The sequence below is a fragment of the Mobula hypostoma genome, chromosome 21, assembly GCF_963921235.1.
Source record: "Mobula hypostoma chromosome 21, sMobHyp1.1, whole genome shotgun sequence".
NCBI classification, from domain to species: domain Eukaryota; kingdom Metazoa; phylum Chordata; class Chondrichthyes; order Myliobatiformes; family Myliobatidae; genus Mobula; species Mobula hypostoma.
In genome coordinates, this window is record NC_086117.1 from 2178889 (window position 1) to 2195861 (window position 16973).

General features: G+C 44.8%; 1 long non-coding RNA gene across 1 annotated transcript; it reads right to left on the minus strand.

Moving 5' to 3' along the window:
- Window positions 1-2077: 2077 nt before the first annotated feature.
- LOC134360098 (uncharacterized) lies at window positions 2078-15622 on the minus strand. The gene is made up of 3 exons (XR_010021248.1): window positions 15273-15622; window positions 10046-10331; window positions 2078-2894 (listed from the first exon to the last, which is right to left on the minus strand). It is a non-coding gene; the product is annotated as an uncharacterized LOC134360098 (long non-coding RNA).
- Window positions 15623-16973: the final 1351 nt, after the last annotated feature.

The window sequence follows — 16973 nt, forward strand, 5'->3', positions numbered from 1 at the left end:
ACATGACAGTGAGCATAGAAATAGAATGAGATGGAGGATAAATGCGTGGCTGAGGGATTGGAGCAGGGGGCAGGGATTCAGATTTCTGGATCATTGGGACCTTTTTTGGGGCAGCTGTGACATGTACGAAAAGGATGGGTTGAACTTGAATCCGAAGGGGACCAATATCCTGGTGGGGAGATTTGCTAAGGCTATTGGGGGGAGTTTAAACAAGAATAGCTTGGGGGTTGGGATCCAAACTGAAGTGACGGAGGAAGAAGCAGTTGGCTCACAAATAGAGAAAGCTTGGAGACAGTTCGAGAGGGAGGATAGGCAGGTGATAGAGAAGGGACGTGCTCAGACCGATGGTTTGAGATGTGTCTATTTTAATGCAAGGAGTATTATGAACAAAGCGGATGAGCTTAGAGCGTGGATCAGTACTTGGAGCTATGATGTTGTGGCTGTTACAGACACTTGGATGGCTCAGGGGAAGCAATGCTTACTTCGAGTGCCAGGCTTTAGGTGTTTCAGAAAGGACAGAGAGGGAGGCAAAAAAGGTGGGGACATGGCACTGTTGATCAGAGATGGTATCACGGCTGTGGAAAAGGAGGAAGACATGGAGGGATTGTCTACAGAGTGTCTGTGGGTGGAAGTTAGGAACAGGAAAGGATCAATAACTCTACTTGGTGTTTTTTATAGACCACCCAACAGTAATAGGGACATTAAGGAACAGATAGGGAGACAGATTCTGGAAAGGTGTAATAATAACAGGGTTGTCATGGTGTGAGATTTTAATTTCCCAAATATCTATTGGCATGTCCCCAGAACGAGCAGTTTAGATGGGGAGGAGTTTGTTAGCTGTGTTCAGGAAGGTTTCTTGACACAATATGTAGATAAGTCTACAAGAGGAGAGGCTGTACTTGATCTGGTATTGGGAAATGAACCTGGTCAGGTGTCAGGTCTCTCAGTGGGAGAGCATTTTGGAGATAGTGATCACAATTCTATCTCCTTTACCATACCACTGGAGAGGGATAGGAACAGACAAGTTAGGGAAACGTTTAATTGGAGTAAGGGGAAATATGAGCCTATCAGGCAGGAACTTGGAAGCATAAATTGGGAACAGATGTTCTCAGAGAAATGTGCGGAAGAAATGTGGCAAATGTTCAGGGGATATTTGTGTGGCGTTCTGCATAGGTACGTTCCAATGAGACAGGGAAAGGATGGTAGGGTACAGGAACTGTGGTGTACAAAGGCTGTTGTAAATCTAGTCAAGAAGAAAAGAAGAGTTTACGAAAGGTTCAAAAAACTAGGTAATGATAGAGATCTAGAAGATTATACGGCTAGCTGGTAGGAGTTTAAGAATGAAATTAGGAGAGGCAGAAGGGGCCATGAGAAGGCCTTTGTGGACAGGATTAAGGAAAACCCCAGGGCATTCTACAATTATGTGAAGAACAAAAGGATAAGGCATGAGAGAATAGGAGCAATCAAGTGTGACAATGGAAAAGTGTGTATGGAGATAGCAGAGGTACTTAATGAGTACTTTGCTTCAGTATTCACTATGAAAAAGGACCTTAGCAATTGTAGGGATGATTTACAGCAGACTGAAAAGCTTCAGCATCTAGATATTAAGGAAGAGGATGTGCTGGAGCTTTTGGAAGCATCCAGTTGGATAAGTCACTGAGACCAATTGAGATGTAACCCAGGCTACCGTGGGAGGTGAGGGAGGAGATTGCTGATTCTCTGGCGATGATCTTTGCATCATCAATAGGGTTGGGAGAGGTTCGGGAGGATTGGAGGGTTGCGGATGTTGTTCCATTATTCAAGAAAGGGAGTAGAGACAGCCCAGGAAATTATAGACCGGTGAGTCTTACTTCAGTGGTTGTTAAGTTGATGGAGAAGATCCTGAGAGCCGGGATTTATGAACATTTGGAGAGGCATAATATGATTAGGAATAGTCAGCATGGCTTTGTCAAAGGCAGGTCATGCCTTATGAGCCTGATTGAATTATTTGAGGATGTGACTAAACACATTGATGAAGGTAGAGTAGTAGATTAGATTAGATGATGAAGACATGCAGTCCCCTTTTATTGTCATTTAGTAATGCATACATTAAGAAATGATACAATATTTCTCCGGTGTGATATCACAGAAACACAGGACAGCCCAAGGCTGAAAAACTGACAAAAACCACATAATTACAACATATAGTTACAACAGTGCAACAATACCATACTTGATGAAGAACAGGCCATGACACAGTAAAAAAGTTCAAAGTCTCTCGGAAGTCCCACATCTCACGCAGACGGGAGAAGGAAGAAAACTCTCCCTGCCATGCCCGACCACAGTCCGACTCTGAGTCGTCCGAAAACTTTGAGCCTCCGACCAGCCCTCCGACACCGAGCACCGAGCACCATCTCTGCCGAGCTCTTCGACTCCAGCCCCGGTCGCCAGCAGCAGGCAAAGCCGGGGATTTGGGGCCTTCCCTCCGGAGATTCTCAATTGCACAGTAGAAGCGGCAGCGAACCGGGTATTTCAGAAGTTTCTCCAGGTGTTCCTCCATGCTTCTCACGGTTGTCTCCATCAAATCAGAATTTTGCATGGTCCCTACTTAACAAATACGATATCATTTCACCGGAGAGGCTACGCATGCTGCATTGCGCTGCCATCTTCTCCTAGATGTAATGTGGATGGATTTCAGCAAGGCATTTGATAAGGTATCCCATGCAAGGCTTATTGAGAAAGTAAGGAGACATGGGATCCAAGGGGACATTGCTCTGTGGATCCAGAACTGGCTTGCCCACAGAAGGCAAAGAGTGGTTGTAGACAGGTCATATTCTGGATGGAGGCCGGTGACCAGTGGTGTGCCTCAGGGATCTTTTCTGGGATCTCTACTCTTCGTGATTTTATTAAATGACCTGGATGAGGAAGTGGAGGGATGGGTTAGTAAATTTTCTGATGACACAAAGGTTGGGAGTGTTATGGATAGTGTGGAGGGCTGTCAGAGGTTACAGCAGGACATTGATAGGATGCAAAACTGGGCTGAGAAGTGACAGATGGAGTTCAACCCAGATAAGTGTGAGGTGGTTCATTTTGGTAGGTCAAATATAATGGAAGAATATAGTATTAATGGCAAGTCTCTTGGCAGTGTGGAGGATCAGAAGGATCTTGGGGTCTGAGTCCACAGGACACTCAAAGCTGCGCAGGTTGACTCTGTTGTTGAGAAAGCATCTGGTGCACTGGCCTTCATCAATCATGGGACTGAGTTTAGGAGCTGAGAGGTAATGTTGCAGCTCTATAGAACATAGAATAGTACAGCACAGTACAGGCCCTTCAGCCCACAATGTTGTGCCACCCCTCAAACCCTGCCTCTCATATAAGCCCCCACCTTAAATTCCTCCATATACCTGTCTAGTAGTCTCTTAAACTTCACTAGTGTATTTGCCTCCGCCACTGACTCAGGCAGTGCATTCCATGCACCAACCACTCTCTGAGTAAAAAACCTTCCTCTAATATCCCCCTTGAACTTCCCACCCCTTACCTTAAAGCCATGTCCTCTTGTATTGAGCAGTGGTGCCCTGGGGAAGAGGCGCTGGCTATCCACTCTATCTATTCCTCTTATTATCTTGTACACCTCTATCATGTCTCCTCTCATTCTCCTTCTCTCCAAAGAGTAAAGCCCTAGCTCCCTTAATCTCTGATCATAATGCATACTTTCTAAACCAGGCAGCATCCTTGTAAATCTCCTCTGTACTCTTTCCAATGCTTCCACTTCCTTCCTATAGTGAGATGACCAGAACTGGACACAATACTCCAAGTGTGGCCTAACCAGAGTTTTATAGAGCTGCATCATTACATCGCGACTCTTAAACTCTATCCCTCGACTTATGAAAGCTAACACCCCATAAGCTTTCTTAACTACCCTATCCACCTGTGAGGCAACTTTCAGGGATCTGTGGACATGTACCCCCAGATCCCTCTGCTCCTCCACACTGCCAAGTATCCTGCCATTTACTTTGTACTCTGCCTTGGAGTTTGTCCTTCCAAAGTGTACCACCTCACACTTCTCCGGGTTGAACTCCATCTACCACTTCTCAGCCCACTTCTGCATCCTGTCAATGTCTCTCTGCAATCTTTGACAATCCTCTACAGTATCTACAACACCACCAACCTTTGTGTCGTCTGCAAACTTGCCAATCCACCCTTCTACCCCCACATCCAGGTTGTTAATAAAAATGACGAAAAGTAGAGGTCCCAGAACAGATCCTTGTGGGACACCACGAGTCACAACCCTCCAATCTGAATGTACTCCCTCCACCACCACCCTCTGCCTTCTGCAGGCAAGCCAATTCTGAATCCACCTGGCCAAACTTCCCTGGATCCCATGCCTTCTAACTTTCTGAATAAGCCTAACGTGTGGAACCTTGTCAAATGCCTTACTAAAATCCGTATAGATCACATCCACTGCACTACCCTCATCTATATGCCTGGTCACCTCCTCAAAGAACTCTATCAGGCTTGTTAGACATGATCTGCCCTTCAGGACAGATATTGGACCCTGATCAGACCCCACTTGGAGTACTGTACTCAGTTCTGGTCACCTCACTACAGGAAGGATGTGGAAACCATAGAAAGGGTGCAGAGGAGATTTACAAGAATGTTGCCTGGATTGGGGAGCATGCCTTATGAGAATAAGTTGAGTGAACTCGGCCTTTTCTCCTTGGAACGATGGAGTATCAGAGGTGACCTGATAGAGGTGTATAAGATGTTGAGGGTATTGATTGTGTGGATAGTCAGAGACTTTTTCCCAGGGCTGAAATGGCTATCACGAGAGGTCACAGTTTTAAGGTGCTTGGAAATAGGTACAGAGGAGATGTCAGGGGTAACTGTTTTACGCAGAGAGTGGTGAGTGTGTGGAATGGGCTGCTGGCGACTATGGTGGAGATGGATACAATAGAGTCTTTTAAGAGACTCCCAGATAGGTACATGGAGCTTAGAAAAACAGAGGGCTATGGGTAACCCATGGCCATGGGTAATTTCTACAGTAAGTACATGTTCAGCACAGCTTTGTGGGCTGAAGGGCCTGTATTGTGCTGTAGGTTTTCTATGTTTCTATGTTTCTATATTCTATTCCCCTTGAAATAAGTGCCAACATTCCATTTGCCTTCTTTACCACAGACTCAACCTGTAAATTAACCTTCTGGTAGTCTTGCACAGGGATTCCAAAGTCCCTCTGCACCTCTGATCTTTGAACCTTCTCCCCATTTAGATAATAGTCCGCACTGTTGTTCCTTTTACCAAAATTCATTATCATACATTTCCCAAAACTATTCCATCTGCCACTTTTTTGCCCATTCTTCCAATTTGTCTAAGTCCTGCTGCAGTCGCATTGCTTCCTCAGCACTACCTACCCCTCCACCTATCTTCATATCAAACTTTCCAACAAAGCCATCAACTCCATTATCCAAATCAATGACAGATTATGTAAACAATAGCAGTCCAAATACTGACCCCTGAGGAACACCACTAGTCACTGGCAGCAACCAGAAAAGGCCCCTTTTATTCCCACTCGCTGCTTCCTGCCTGTCAGCCATTCCTCTATCCATGCCAGTATCTTTCCTGTAATACCATCGGATTTGATCTTGTTAAGCAGCCTCATGTGTGGCACCTTATCGTCTGAAAATCCAAGTAAATGACATCCACTGCCTCTCCTTTGTCCATCCTGCTTGTTACTTCCTTGAAGAACTCTAACAAATTTGTCAGGCAAGATTTCTTGAGTCTGATCTGCCATTTCATCGTGGCTGACTTATGTCTCTCAACCCCATTCTCCTGCCTTCTCCCCATAAACAATGATGGCCTGACTAATCAAGAACCTATCATCCTCTGCTTTAAATATGCCCAATGATTTGTCCTCCACAGCCATCCGTGCCTCTGAGTTCCATTGATTCACCACCCTCTGGCTGAAGAAATTCCTCCTCATCTCTGTTCTAAAGGGATGTAACTCCATTCTGATGCTGTGCCCTCAGGTCCTAGACTTCCCCCACTATAGGAAACATTTTTCCACATCCACTTTATCGAGTCCTTTCAATATTCAATGTGTCAATGGGATCCCCCCTCATTCTTCTGAATTCCATCAATTTCAACTACAAGGAATGCACGATAGTGACTATATTTCATTAGGAGTTTGAGGAGAATTGGTATGTCACCAAAGACTCTCACAAATTTCTACAGATGTACCGTGGAGAGCATTCTAACTTGTTGAATCACCATCTGGTATGGAGGGGCCATTGCACAGAATCGGAAAAAGCTGCAGAAAGTTATAAACTCAGCCAGATCCATCATGGACACTGGCCTCTACAGCAGCTAGGACACCTTCAAAAGGTGATGCCCCAAAAAGTTGGCACCCATCATTAAGGACCCTCATCACCCAGGACATGCCCTCTTATCATTGCTACCATCAAGGAGGAGGTACAGGAGCCTGAAGCCACATACTCAATGATTCGGGAACATCTTCTTTCCTCTGCCATCAGATTTCTGAATGGACAATGAACCCATCAACACTACCTCACTATTTATCCCTCTCATTTTACAATAATTATTTGATTTAATTGTTTATTTTTATATATACAGTTTTTTCTGTAATCTGTAGTTTTTATTATGATGTATTGCGATGTGCTGCTGCCACAAAACAAATTTCACAACATATGCCTCTGATATTAAAAATCATTCTGGATTTATGTGAGTTATAGTTTGTGATCACTTAAATATATTTCAACAGGGTTACAAGGAAGGAAGGAATTGTGGTAAATTCCTGAAAGTGAAAAGCACTCAATATTTAATTTCAGTTTTAAGATGCCAGCTCTCAAGCACGATTCCAGCATTTCCCATGACCCACTGCCAGCCATCTGTTCCTATCATCAGCTGTTTAGCAGCCCATAGGAAAACACATGAAGGAAGAATAAATGGAGCTGAGGAGATCATAGAATAAAAAAAGAGGTCCAGCATAGAAACAGGCCCTTCGGCCCATCTCATCCATGCCATCCTTGATGGCTATCTTTGGTATATTAGACCCATATCACTCAACTTTCCTCCTCAAGGTCCTGTCCAAATGTCTTTTAAACATTGTAATTAGAACACAGAATATAGAACATTACAGCGCAGTACAGGCTCCTCAGTTCCCAATGTTGTGCTGATCTTTTAACCCACTCAAAGATTAATCAATAAAAATGTAAAGGAATAGGATTAGGAGTAGGCCATCTGGCCGTCAAGCCTTCCCTGCCATTCAATAAGATTATGGCTGATCTGGCCATGGACTCATCTCCACCTACCTGCCTTTTCCCCATAACCCTTAATTCCCCTGCTATGCAAAAATCTATCCAACGTTGTCTTAAATATATTTACTGAGGTGGCCTCCATTGCTTCATTGGGCAGAGAATTCCACAGATTCACCACGTTCTGGGAAAAGCAGTTCCTCCTCATCTCCATCTTAAATCTACTCCTCCGAAACTTGAGGCTATGTCCCCTAGTTCTAGTCTCACCTACCAGTGGAAACAACTTTCCTGCCTCTATCTTATCTATCCCTTTCATAATTTTATATGTTTCTATAAGATCTCCTCTCATTCTTCTGAATTCCAGTGAGTACAGTCCCATGTGACTTAGTCTCTCCTCATAGTCTAACCCCCTCATAAGACCATAAGACCATAAGATAAAGGAGCAGAAGTCGGCCATTCGGCCCATCGAGCCTGCTCCGCCATTTTATCATGAGCTGATCCATTCTCCCATTTAGTCCATTTCATCTCTGGAATCGGCCCGGCGAACCTCCTCTGCACCATCTCCAAAGCCAGTATATCCTTCTTCAAGTAAGGAGACTTGCAGGCAGTATTCTGGGTGTGGCCTCACCAGTACCCTATACAGTTGCAGCATAACCTCCCTGCTCTTAAATTCAATCTCCCTATGAAGGCCAACATTCTATTTGCCTTTTTGATAGCCTGCTGCACCTTTTGTGTATTGGACTTCATCAATCGTGGGATTGAGTTTAGGAGCCGAGAGCTACATAGGTCCCTGGCCGGATCCCACTTGGAGTACTGTGCAAACTAATCTTTTGTGATTCATGCACAAACACTCCCAAGTCCCTCTGTACAGCAGCATGCTGCAATTTTTTTTACCATTTAAATAATAATCTGCTGTTCCATTTTTCCTTCCAAAGTGGATGACCTCACATTTATCAACATTGTAGTCCATCTGCCAGACCCTTGCCCACTCAACTTAAACTATCTATATTTCTCTGCAGACTCTGCATATCTTCTGCACAATTTGCTTTTCCACTTAATTTAGTATCATCAGCAAACTTAGATACATTAAACTCAGTCCTCTGTTCCAGATCGTTAATGTATATCGTGAACAGTTGTGGGCCCAGCACCGACCCCTGTGGCACACCGCTCACCACTGATTGCCAACCAGAGTAACACCCATGTATCCCAACCCTCTGCTTTCTATTAGTTAACCAATCCTCTATCCATGCTAATACATCACCCCAACTCTATGCATCCTTATCTTATGGATAAGTCTTTTATGTGGCACCTTATCGAACACATTCCTAGAAATCCAAGTAAGTAGCATCCATCTGTTCCCCTCTATCCACTGCACTCATTATATGCTCAAAGAACTCTCGTAAGTTTGTCAAACAGGACCTACCTTTGGTGAATCCATACTGTGTCTGCCTGATGGATTCATTTCTTTGCAGATGCCTCACTATTTCTTCATTAATAATAGCTTCAAGCTTTTTCCCAACTACAGATGTTAAACTAACTAGCCTGTAGTTTCCTGCCTTTTGCTGACATACTTCTTTGAACAGTGGCGTGATATTTGCTGTCTTCCAATCTGCCGGGACCTGGCCGGAGTCCAAAGAATTTTGGTAAATTATCACCAATTCCTCTACTATAACTTCTGACATTCCTTTCAGTGCCCCAGGATGCATTCCATCAGGACCAGGGGATATATCTATCTTCAGGCCCACAAGTTTGCTCAGCAATACCTCTTTAGTGGTAGCTATTGTATCGAGGTCCTCACCTCCCATCGTATCCAGAACATCTCTCTTAGGCATGTTAGATGCATCCTCCACTGTGAAGACTGGCACAAAATAGTCATTCAAAGCCTCTGCCATTTCCTCATTACCCAATATCAATCCCCTCTTCTCATCCTCCAAGGAACCTACGTTCACTTTATATCATTATAAAAACTTTTACTATCTGTTTTTATATTTTTGCTAGTTTATTTTCTAATCTATATTTCCTTTCTTTATTGCTTGCTTAGTGGTTCTTTGAGGCTTTATAAAGTTCTCCCAATCTTCTAGTTTCCCACTACTCTTGACGACTTTGTATGCACAAAGTCATCATGCACAAAGGGTTAATCTAACCCTTCCTCCCACTAGCTCTTTCTTTTCTATCATCCACATGTCTTAAATGTTCTAATGTATCTGCCTCTACCACCACTCCAGGTAGGGTGTTCCACACACCCACAACTTTCTGTGCAAAAAATCTGTCTCTGACATCCTCCCCTGTAATTTTCTCCAATCAGCTTAAAATTATGCCCCTAATAATTAGCCATTTCCATCCCGGGAAAGAGTATCTGTCTGTCCACTCGATCTTTGTCTCTTCTCATCTTGTACATCTTTAGCAAGTCACCTCTCATCCACCTTTGCTCCAAAGAGAAAAACTCAAGTGAGCGCACTCAGCCTATCCTCATAAGACATGTTCTCTAATCCAGGCAGCACCTGGTAAATCTCTTTTACATCCTCTCTAAAACTTTCACATAATGAGGTGATCAGAACAGGACACAATTCTCCAAGTATGCTCTAATAAGTTGTGACTATACCAAATCAAATTGCGTGGCAACTTGAAGGTATCTGATCCCTTTGTTCCTTCAGATTGTTAAAGATCCTGACATTAACCCAATATTCTCTCTTCCATTCCCACCTCCAGCATTTCCTCTGAACCTTGTTCCATTTACCCATTATTCTCTGTGCAAAATATTTGCCTTTCAGATCGCCTTTAGATTTCTCCCCTCTCACCTTAAACCTGTGCTCTCCAGTTCGATCCTTAGTGTATGAACGTACGTTCACGGTCTTCCACAGTTGTAGCTGTTCTTCATGAAGTGGTCACTGAGTGTATGTTCACGCTGTTCTCCTGCTGTAGCCCATCCATTTCAAGGTTCGACGTGTTTTGCATTCAGAGAAGCTCTTCTGCACACCACTGTTGTAAGCTGACAGTTCGTCTTCCTGTCAGCTTGAACCAGTCTGGCCTTTCTCCTCTCACCTCTCTCATTCACAGGGTGTCTCGCTCCAGAATTGCTGCTCACTGGATTTTTAAAAAAAAATTTTCACACTATTTCCACTGTAAACGCTGGAGATTGCTCTGTGTAAAAATCCCAGGAGATCAGCAGTTTCTGAGATACTCAAACCACCCTGACTGGTACCAACAATCATTCTATGGTCAAAGTCACTTGGATCACATTTCTTCCCCATTCTGATGTTTGGTCAGAACAACAAATGAACTTTTTCACCAGGTCTGCATACTTTCTGCATTGAGTTGCTATCAAATGATTGGCTGATTGGATATTTGCATTAATCAGCAGGTGTACAGGTGTACCTAATAAAGTGGCCATTGAGTGTATATCCCCCATCAAAAGAAAAATCCTAACTATTTACCCTATCAATACCACTCATAATTTATAAACCTGTATAAGATCTGCCCTCGGGCTCCTATATCCCATTGAGATTAAATGTGCCCTCTGCAGCTTCTCCCCATAACCATAGCCCTCTGTTTTAGGACACATCCCGGTGAATCTCTTCATCACTATCTCTGATACTACCACATCCTCTCTGTAATGTGGTGACACAGTACTCCAAGTGGAACCTAACAATGCAGCTGCAATATCACACCAACTCTTGGGCAGCTGCCCAGCAAAGGATCTGCCAGAGCCAGTGAGGGAGAGAGGCGGAGTCAGTGCTGGGTTGCGGCCGGTCCCTCCTGCCGGCTGGTCCCTCCTGCCAGTGCTGGGTTGCGGCCGGTCCCTCCTGCCGGCTGGTCCCTCCTGCCAGTGCTGGGTTGCGGCCGGCCCCTCCTGCCAGTGCTGGGTTGCGGCCGGCCCCTCCTTCCAGTGCTGGGTTGCGGCTGGTCCCTCCTGCCAGTGCTGGGTAGCGGCCGGCCCCTCCTGCCAGTGCTGGGTTGCGGCCGGCCCCTCCTGCCAGTGCTGGGTAGCGGCCGACCCCTCCTGCCAGTGCTGGGTAGCGGCCGGCCCCTCCTGCCAGTGCTGGGTTGCGGCCGGCCCCTCCTGCCAGTGCTGGGTAGCGGCCGACCCCTCCTGCCAGTGCTGGGTTGCGGCCGGCCCCTCCTGCCGGCTGGCCCCTCCTATCAGTGCTGCCCTCATGTGTTCACTCCTGGGAAGACAAGCTGGATTGCATTTGTCTCTGGCTGCACTTCTGTGAGATGAGGAACTGCTGCAGGCTGTTCTTGCAGAAACATGGCTCCAGGACAACATCCATGTACAATCAATTCATTAGCCATGAACTCAGGGACTTCAACTATATTATTAATACATTTTTAAATTTTTTAATAACTGTTTGTTTATCTGCTATCACAATTATATGTGGTGTGTGCAGCTGTTGGTAATGTGTTTGTCATCTTGGCCATAGAGGATTGCTGAGTATTTTGTGTTTATGCGGTTTTGTTTGGCTCTGTTCTTATGTCTGATTGCATAACACTTCAACTTGAACTTGTATAATGCCAAAGCATGTGTCTCCTTCACTATCCTATCCAACATTTGTGATACCATTTTCACAGAGCTGTGGATTTGTACATCCTGGGGTCTCTATCCACCAATTACCCCCCAGCTTCACACTTCATCCCCTCTCCCTCACCTGGTCTCACCTATCACTTGCCAACTTAAACTCCTTCCCCTCCCTCCCACCTTCTTATTCTGGCACAAATAAGAGAAAATCTGCAGATGCTGGAAATCCAAGCAACACACACAAAATGCTGGAGGAACTCAGCAGGCCAGGCAGCATCTATGGAAAAAAGTACAGTCGACATTGTGGACTGAGCTCCTTCATCAGGACAATCCTGCTGAAGGGTCTTGGCCTGAAACATTGACTACTCTTTTCCATAGACGCTGCCTGGCCTGCTGAGTTCCTCCAGCATTTTGTGTGTGTTGCTTCTAATCTGGCTTCTTCCTCTTTCCTTTCCAGTCTTGATGAAGGGTCACGGCCCAAAACAACTGCTTGTTTCTTTCCATAGATGCTGCCTGACCTGCTGAGTTCCTCCAGTATTTTGTGTGTGATGCTCTGGATCTCCGGCATCTGCAGAACCTCTTGTGTTTATCCTGAAGTCTTTGCCATTCATTCGATATGCCTAGTGTAGTAGTTAACACAACACTATTGCAACTCGGGGCGTTGAAGGTTGGAGTTCATTTCCAGTGTCCTCTAAATGAAAGTGTGTCTATTCTTTCTGTGTGCGTGTGGATTTACTCTAGGTGCTCTAGTTCCCTCCCACAATCCAAAGATGTACTGGTCATTGTAAATTGTACCAATATTAGGCTAGCATTAAATTGGTGGGTTGCTGGGCAGTGTAACTCAGTGGGCTAGAAGAGTCTGTTCCATGCTGAATCTCCAAATAAACAGATGTATTAAGATGTATTACATAACCCTTGTCTGGATTAAACTGATCGGCTGCTAAGATCCAAAGTATCACGTTAACCTGCTGGTCCAAGAGTCTTCCAGTAATGGAAACATCCTCTCCATGTCCACTCTTAATATTTTTGTTAGGTTTCAAATGATATCCCCCTACATTCTCCTAAACTCCAGTGAGTGCAGATCCAGAACTATCAAACACTCCTCATATATTAACTCTTTGATCCCCAGGATCACACTTGTACACCTCCTGTGAACCCTCTCTAATGCTGGCATACCTTTTCTCAGATATGGGGCTATACACAAATTGGCCGTTTGTAACCAGAGATGAACTGCATTAGGATGAGACAGATAAGTTTATGAACTCTGCAATATCCAAGATTAAAGGACACAGCAAAGTTAAGTTTGCAGTCAGATCTGCTACGATTAATGAGCAGAGCCACCTAGAGGAGTTATGTTGTCCACTCTGTTTTATGTTCTCAGATTGTGACAGGTTTGCAGAGATAAGCTTACAAATTTCTCTAGACTATTTCTAGGGATTTTGCAGAATACAAAACCAGGACAGCTCCCAGAGTAGCTCCACCGAGATAAATACTCTCCTGAGTTGACAGGCAGTTTTCTGACACAAGGGCTCTGTCCTTTGGAGCAATGTTTACATGGATGTTCTACCAGAGATTCTTCCAAGGACTTATGGTATGGAGACTTTCAGAGACCCTTGTTTCTGCCTCAGGATGAGTGTGGTCTTCACCAGCTCTCAGCTTGGACAGTGTGGAGGGCTGGCAGAGTGGCAGAGGTTACAGCAGGACATTGATAGGATGCAAAACTGGGCAGGTGCAGTTCAACCCAGATAAGTGTGAGGTGGTTCATTTTGATAGGTCAAATATGATGCCAGAATATAGCATTAACGGTAAGACTCTTGGCAGTGTGGAGGATCAGAGGGACCTTGGGGTCTGAGTCCATAGGACAACAAAGCTGCTGAACAGGTTGACTATGTGGTTAAGAAGGCATACTACAGGAAGGACATGGAAACCATAGAAGGATGCAGAGGAGATTTACAAGGATGTTGCCTGGATTGGGGAGCATGCCTTATGAGAATAGGTTGAGTGAACTTGGCCTTTTCTCCTTGGAGCGACGGAGGATGAGAGGTGACCTTATAGGTGTATAAGATGATGAGAGGCATTGATTGAGTGGATAGTGAGAGGCTTTTTCCCAGGGCTGAAATGGCCAACACGAGAGGGCAGTTTTAAGGTGCTTGGAGGTAGGTACAGAGGAGATGTCAGGGGTAAGTTTTTTATGCAGAGAGTGGTGAGTGCATGGAATGGGCTGCCGGCGACGTTGGTGGAGACAGATATGATAGGGTTTTTTTAAGAGACTCCCAGATAGGTACATGGAGCTATGGGTAACCTTAGGTGATTTTTAAGGTAGGGACACGTTCCGAACAGCATTGTGGGCCGAAGGGCCTGAATTGTGCGGTAGGTTTTCTATGTTTCTATGTTAACCCCTGAGCCTGATTGGATCACCTACACAGGAGACAACCACGACCACAGGATCCTGATCCCGTTCAGAAAATTAAAGACAGGTGGCCTTCCTTCTTTTCTGCTTCCCTCTCCCCCTTCTTTCTCTCCTATTCTCCCTCTCTCCCTTTAATCCCTCCATCTCTCTCTCCCTCCCTATAATCCCTCTCTCCCTCTGTCCCTTGCTTTAATCCCCTCACCCTCCCTCTCACCTTCCCTCCCTCCCTCCTTCCTTCCTTCGCTCTCTTAGTCCATATCCATCCTTTAACCTCTACCATTACTTGCCTTTATTTATCATTGTTGTTTTCTGTTGCTTGTCCCACCCTGAGCAACACACCACAGCAATTGCCTAATCCATGGAAAAGTATCTGGGGAATAAAGCTGATCCTTCCAACTACCAGTTAGGACAGCCTGTAGACTTTGATGGAGACATTGGGATTAGTGTTCTGGTTGGGCAGGGGTATAAAACCAGCTCTGTCTGATTGGGCAGTAGATCATTTGAGTTACATGGATTTCCATTCTCTTGACAGCAAGCTTTGTGTAAAGCAGATGTCTCATTTGATATCACCAATTCTGCAGACTTTTGTGGAAGGTAAAAAGGTACAGTATATTAAATTAACATGTCAATTTAATGTTAATACAATATAAAATTAGAACATAGAACATTACAGCACAGTACAGGCCCTTCGGCCCACATTGTTGTGTCAACCCTTCAACCTATTCTTGGATCAATCTAACCCTTCCCTCAGACAGAACCCTCCATTTTCTAACATCCGTGTGCCTATCGAAGAGTTTTGTAATTGCCCCTAATGTATCTGCCTCAACCACCTCCCCTTGTAGGACGTTCCACACACCCACCACTCTGTGTAAAAAAACTATGTCTGACATCCACTTTATTTACATTTTCCTCCAATCACCTTAAAGTTATGTCCCCTAACATAATATTTTATTAAGTATAAAATTAATCTATTAAAGTAAACATGTCTTGATTGTCTATGTATGTTAACGTTAATATATGCAAACTTCTACATTTGCTAATCTGGATTCAAAGACTCAAAAAGTTAATTGATACCATAAACTCATTTCAATTTAAGTACCTGCTGCCAAATTGCTTCAAAGGAATTTCAGGCAATGGAGCCTTTGCTGCGTGTTAGATGTTGGTTGTCTGTCGTATGTAACGATGACAGGAGACCTGTGTGGGAGAGTTTATAAAGTGGAAAAGCCGTTGCACTGGGACAGTTCCACTCTCTCTGCCTCAGAAGTCTGGGTCTGGTGGTGTGAGTGGTTGTCACAACCAGGGCCTTCCTTGGTTGCAGTGGATGACCATGACATCCTCTGCGCCTTGTGATGCCCTTTGCTCTCCGCGGAGTGTTACAGATCCTCCTTCTTGGCGTTGGATCTCAGCGCAGCTCTCATCGGCCCAGCCCGCCAGAGCTGACCTCACCAGTTGAAGAGGCCACGTGACCAAGTAACCTGGTAACCTGTACGTCTCTGGAATGTGGAGGGGGACTGGAGCACCCAGAGGAAAGACACACGGTCATGGGGAGAACGTAAAAACTCCTCACAGACTGGCATTGACAAATCAACCCAGGTGGCTGGTGCCGTGAATCCTTGTGCTAACTGCCATGACACTCTGCTGCTCCACACAGTATTGTAGTTTTGCAATGGTAAGTGACATAAGGGGAATTAATAATAAATAAATCCTTGCACAAATCTCAAACACCTGTTAGTAGAACCTAACTGAAACTTCTTAAAACCTGGCACAATCCCTAAAGAGTCGATAAGTCAGAAACTCCGCTGCTACGTGGTCTGAGATAACTGAAAACAAACAGTCGCAGAGAACTTAGTCTAACCTTGAGGTAACTAATTAAAGGTTAGTAAAGAATTGTTAACAACAGAGTAAAGGTCAAAATTACAGTTAATCTGTATAATGAATACTTTTGGAGCATGCAGAACTCTGAGCATAGGGGGTATGTGCTATAAGGAGAGATTGGACTTCATACAACAGGAATTCTGCAGATGCTGGAAGTCCAATCAACACACATCAAAGTTGCTGGTGAACGCAGCAGGTCAGGCAGCATCTCTAGGAAGAGGTACAGTCGACGTTTCAGGCCGAGACCCTTCGAAGTCTGATCTCAAAGCTCTGGTGCCTTGTGGCTGTACTCACTCTTGGGGAAGGGAAGCGTCCGAGTCCTGATGAAGGGTCTCGGCCTGAAACGTCGACTGTACCTCTTCCTAGAGATGCTGCCTGGCCTGCTGTGTTCACCAGCAACTTTGATGTATGTTGATTGGATTTCATATAGTTTTTCCTTTTTGTACTGAGTGAGGCCTCCATCAGTCTGAGTTGACCGTAGATATTGCGTCCCAGCTGTCTAGATACACAAGCCTGAGCAGTACGATATGGAGAGCAAGCTATTCCCATGTAGCAAGCGCCCCTCTCCATGCATCTGATGAAGCCAAAGGAATGGCAGAGACCGATACAGTTTGATACCAGCAACATCGCAGGAGCTGCCAGTCAGTTTTGAACTCAACGCAGGACTGCCTTTGGCACTCCCGCTCTGGATTTTTCCCACTGGTTTTCTCCCGGACCCTTCCCCACAAGGCAGCAGAGCTCTGAGATCAGATTTTGGCACTACTTATTGTAATTTATAGTTGATTATCATTATGTATTGCAATGTACTGCGCCGTATAACATATTTCACAACATATACCAGTGATATTAAACCTGATTGTGATTATGGTTTTTTTAACCATAAATATTAGCTTTATTTGTCACATGTACATCGACAACAGTTTAA